Below are 5,040 nucleotides of genomic sequence, written 5' to 3'. Positions count from 1 at the left end.
CGGTATACTTATTTTTGATGGGAACCGCCACAGGGGTGCTCTTCTCTCTCTGTCTGCTCCCCCTGCCTTTCTTGACTGTCACCCATTTGCCTACCTCCTGTCTTTTCGGTGTGACTACCTCCCGATAACTCTTATCTATCGCTGCCTCTGCCTCCCGAATGATCCGTAGTTCATCCAGCTCCTGCTCCAATTCCCTAACTCGGTCTGATAGGACCTGCAGCTGGATGCACCTATTGCAGGTGTGGTCATCAGGGACAACTGTGTTGACCCTGACCTCCCACATACTGCATACGGAGCACACCACTGCTCTAACTGTCTCCCCCAATACCTGATCCCAGATTAGTCAGAATAAATTGGAAAAGCAGACTTCTTACCGAAGTCCTCTTGCGCCAAAGCCCAGCACTCTGCTCCTGCGCACTCCGCTGCCCGCTCCTGAAATTTAAAACCCGCGCTCGCCGCTGACGTCACCCGCGCTTGCGCAGCTTTACTTTCCTCCTCAGGTACTCTCCAGGTAGGTCCGAGGGTCTCGGCCTACCTACAACGGCTGATCCTCCGATCTCCAGTCGTCTGTCGATCACGAGCACTCCTTACTCCCGCTCCGCTGCCCGCTGAACATGTGGTTGCCCGAAGTATATGTCTGAGGACCCCCTTTCCACCCTCCACATTTGCTAAATGCAACAAGGTCAAACAAGCTCCTGTAAGTTTGCTATTTTTTCTTTTTTTTGGTAATTTTTTAAATTGAAGTTCATCAAACATTTCCATAAGATGTATTTCAGGCATTGTACATATATATCATATAATCATATATATCACAAAATCTCCACAAAGTATTTATCTGGGGTACACACTTATAGAAAAGAGTGGAAAGAAAAAACAAGCAAAAGGAAAGAACTGTACAAGTAGGGAGTGATTTTTTTTTACAACAGATTAAGTTTGCTATTTTTTCAATAATTTTTACATATTTATTGATGTTGCTACTGTCACAACCATGATGTGTCAACACTCTCTTCAGTATAAAAAGAATTATTTTAAATTATGACATAAATTTATGCATTTTAAGTAGAGGCCAGAGGCAGCTAGCAACAGAGGAAAAAGCAAGATGGCTCCTGTATACAGCGCATGCTTGTCATGTAAAAAAAAATGTGTTTTTGTCACCACCGTCAGACATTAACACCGTCAGGCTTTCTGCCTGATGGTTAGTAACACATAGTTTGATGGTGCTGTCAAAAACATCCAAATCATCCTCAATGGAGGTTTGAATATAATTTATGATCACAATAATTGGTAATAAGGCTTGTAATGTTTCATTAACCTCTTTATTTATAATATACATAATTTCCCTTTTATTTCTTCCACACACAGGCCTACAATATTTCCTTACTATATGTATCCCCAATGACTAATACCATAAATGAATTTAGTTGCACCATTTCATAATCATTTTATAAAATTTCACCAAATTGAACATAATTACATTCATAGTAATTTTGCACAATTTCATAGTAATTCCATTAAATTCTGACCTTCCTTTTATGTACTTTAGGAAGTTATAGGTAGGCAGCAGCTATCAGTGGAGGAGCGAAGGTGAAGAAACAAGGAATACCAAAAGAAGTGGACAGAGAAAACATATAATGAGCCAGAGTTAAAGGAGGAATACCTATGAAAGGAAAAACAAAGATGGAAGAAGGGAGTAGAGGATGGAAAGATAAAAACTATCAGTGATTTGAATGAAAGGGAAAAGAGGAGTAAGAGAAAGACGCAGAAATATAGACAGCAAGAGTCAAGAGAGCATGAGAAAGTTCCCAGAATGCCCAGAAACTCCCCCAGATAGTCCATGGGATCAGACTACACAGGAGCCAGCTCGCAGGGGAAAGGGAAAGAAAGGAAACAAGAGCAAGCTACTTGAGAGAGATGAAAGCTTTGAAAAATAAACTTCAAGGGATACTAAAAGATAGGAACAAACTGAAAAAGTGTTGGCAACGAGAGCAAACTAGAAATAAAAAAAACACAAGAATCACCAAGAAAAAAAAGAGAGCAGGTGCTATAGGGAAGCAAAATCTTCCATGAGATGGCTGGGAGAAGCCTTTGCTGTACTCAGCTCTATCATATTGCTGAAGGTGACATGCAGACATATGATGCACCCCTTTCTCAACCACTAAAACCTGTGCCAGCAACGAGGAAAATCCACCAGGTCATACCTTAGGGAAACAGCATCCATTGTAGATCATTGTCATGTTTCTGCAGTGAGCCACTGATGTGTCAGTGTTTCAGCCCAACAACATTTCAGTTGACTGAAAATACACATGCCAGGGTACAGGCTGAGGAGAATGATGGCCCTACCACAATGGGAAAACAGAAGGCCTTTGACAATGCTGATGGAGGAAATGGAGCAGGAACCCCAGCGTGGTTCTGATGGGACTACAACAGATATATCTGCTGGTGTCATTAATTGTGGAGATGGGCTTGCAGTCATTTATGGCCAAAGTTGGTGGTTAGCAAAGGCTGTCACTGTAGATGCTCATCATCAAGATGTTCCAGTGGAGTTTTTCCACCTTTATGGGCCCAACACGCGCTTCCATCCAAAACCAGGTGGAAAGGATATGTGCTTCGCACCAGTTGAAGATATTCTGGTCAAACTGATGGAGCCATCATCACTGGGTAGTGCAAGCAGGATGAGAGCGATCTACTCCCTGTCTGCTGAAGTCATGGACTTCATAGAGGAGCATATTAATTGTCTCCTTCCTGATAAAGCTGACTGTTTTTGCTTAAGCATTGCAGTTGTACTGTAGTTTTTATTCTGCTGTTTACCATTGTTGTTAATATTTACAGAAGGATAAAATGTACATGACAAATTGTTATTTGTTGTACCAAATTGTTAAATAAAGTTGTTAAGCAAGGAAGCATTGACTTGAGTGGAGAAAAGGCTGGAATTGTTTGTTGTAATTAGGCTACTGCCACCACCGTCAGGTCTCCGTCACCACTGTCAGGTCTCCGTCACCACTGTCAGGTCTCAGTCACCACCATCAGATGGAACTTGCTTTGTTTAAAATTAATATGCCTACAATCTGTTCCTCCAAAGCAGCTGATTTATTAAAGTAATTGTCTCTTTAAAATTAAAAACATTATTTTGTGTCCAAAATTGTTATTTTGTATATTTAATGCCAATGATAAAAGTTACATGATGTAAGATCTTTTAAAGGAGTACACGTGAAATAGTATAAAAAATGAACAAAAGTGAATATTCAACATTTAACAGTATATATGTGTACCTATGGTGTAGACACAGAGATTTAAAAACTCTAAATCTATATAAGACTAAATGAATAGGAATAATTGGATTTTTATTGTGTCTGACTGTGTTGACAAAAACTAAGTAATGACAGGAAAAACACATATTTTATGAAAAAATTACAAAATCAGGAAGTTGCACTGAAATATTGCTTGATTGCTGAGACCTCGTTCTAATAAACATTTAAGTCTAGATTTCTTAACATTTAAATTTTTTTCTTTTCAAAATTAAAACCTGTTTTATCCAAATTCTCAAGAATCAGTGATCAGTCACTTGAAAGCCACTGGCCAATAATTGGTCAGTTGTTCTCTCAGCATGAGTCTGACAGTCCTCTTTGTTCCCTGTTATCAGGGCTCATAATTTACCCGCAGATGCATCCTCCCTCCTGGTTCCAGGGGCCTAGTATCTTATTGATTGGAGTTCCTGGTACTGCGCTTATCATCCAAGGTTATTCTCAACACGCATCAGCAGTCTTCAACCCAGCTGTTCCAGAATGTTCAAGTATCCCATCCGACACTAGTTCCAACCATTTCTACCACAGGCTGAGAAACAAATCCATATCATACATATGGTATCATGGATTCTTTCAGATTCAGTACACTGATTATCACTGATTAAGCTGACAGCCTAGATTTGTGATTTGTGACTTATCATGGAGATAGATGCAAATGTAATTGTGTGCACTTAGGTATCAGCTACGAGTTGATGCTGGGTAGTTTAGTATCACTGGTATTGGTACACAGCTAGAAACCACTTAGGAAGTGCATACTTGTTCATCAGTCAGTCACAATCGAGGATGAATATCTATTAAAGTGCAGTGGGTGGTGTACTAAAGGAAACATGTATCCTGTTAGGGGAACATCATGACAGGATGCTTGTTGTTTGGGGAAAAGAGTTGTTCCTCCAGGGATCTATCTAAATCTCTTGCTCTGTCTATTGGCATAAAGATCAGAATCGGGGTAGATTTTTCAGTACCGTCTCTCTTTCTCTACCGAGAGGGGTCAGAGATGTACAGGAAAACAAAATGTATCTCTATCTCTCCCCCTCCCTCCCCTGTCCCCCTTCTCTCCCTCTCCCTGCCCCCGCTCTCTCCCTCTCCCCGTTCCCCCTCTCTCCCTTCCTCTGTCCCCCCTTCTTCCTCCCCCTGTCCACCGCTCTCCCTCCCCCGTCTCCCTCTCCCTCTCCTCTGTCCCCACCCCCTCCCCCTCTCTCCCTTCCTCCTGTCCCCCGCCCGTCCCCCTCTCTCTCACCCCCTGTCCCCCTCTCCCGCACCCTCCCCTGTCCCCACTCTCTCCTGCCTGTGTCCCTTCTCTCCCTTCCCCTCCTCCTGTCCCTCTCTCCCACACCTCTCCGTTCCGTCCCCCCTCCCGCTCCCTCCGTCCCCCTCTCCCTCTCTCCAGCCCATCCCCCTGTCCCCCCGTACATCCCCCACCCCCTCTCTCCTGCCCCTCCTCCTGTCCCCCCTCTCTATCTCCCCCCTCTCTCCCTCCCCTCCCCATCCCCCTCTTCCGCCCCCTCCATCCATCCCCCTGTCCCCCTCTCCTCCCCGTCCACCCCTCTCTCTCCCGCCCCTCCGCCTATCCCCCCCTCTCCCACTCCCCGTCCCCACCCCTCTCCCTCCCCCCCTCTCTCCCTCCCCCTGTCTGGAAAGAAAAGAGTGGTCACTCGTGCCTTTGGAGAGCAGCTGCCTCGGTCTCTGGGATGAAGGTCTCTTTTTCCAAGGAAAGGAGGTCGCCTGTGTGTCTGAGAGA

General features: G+C 44.1%; 1 long non-coding RNA gene across 1 annotated transcript; it reads left to right on the top strand.

Annotated features, from left to right (window-relative positions):
• The first annotated feature begins 627 nt into the window (after nucleotides 1-627).
• On the top strand, nucleotides 628-2,896 carry LOC140729570 (uncharacterized). The gene is made up of 2 exons (XR_012099357.1): nucleotides 628-697; nucleotides 1,544-2,896. It is a non-coding gene; the product is annotated as an uncharacterized lncRNA (long non-coding RNA).
• Nucleotides 2,897-5,040: the final 2,144 nt, after the last annotated feature.

This window comes from Hemitrygon akajei, chromosome 6 (genome assembly GCF_048418815.1).
Source record: "Hemitrygon akajei chromosome 6, sHemAka1.3, whole genome shotgun sequence".
NCBI lineage: Eukaryota > Metazoa > Chordata > Chondrichthyes > Myliobatiformes > Dasyatidae > Hemitrygon > Hemitrygon akajei.
This window is presented reverse-complemented; position numbering and strand designations above follow the sequence as displayed.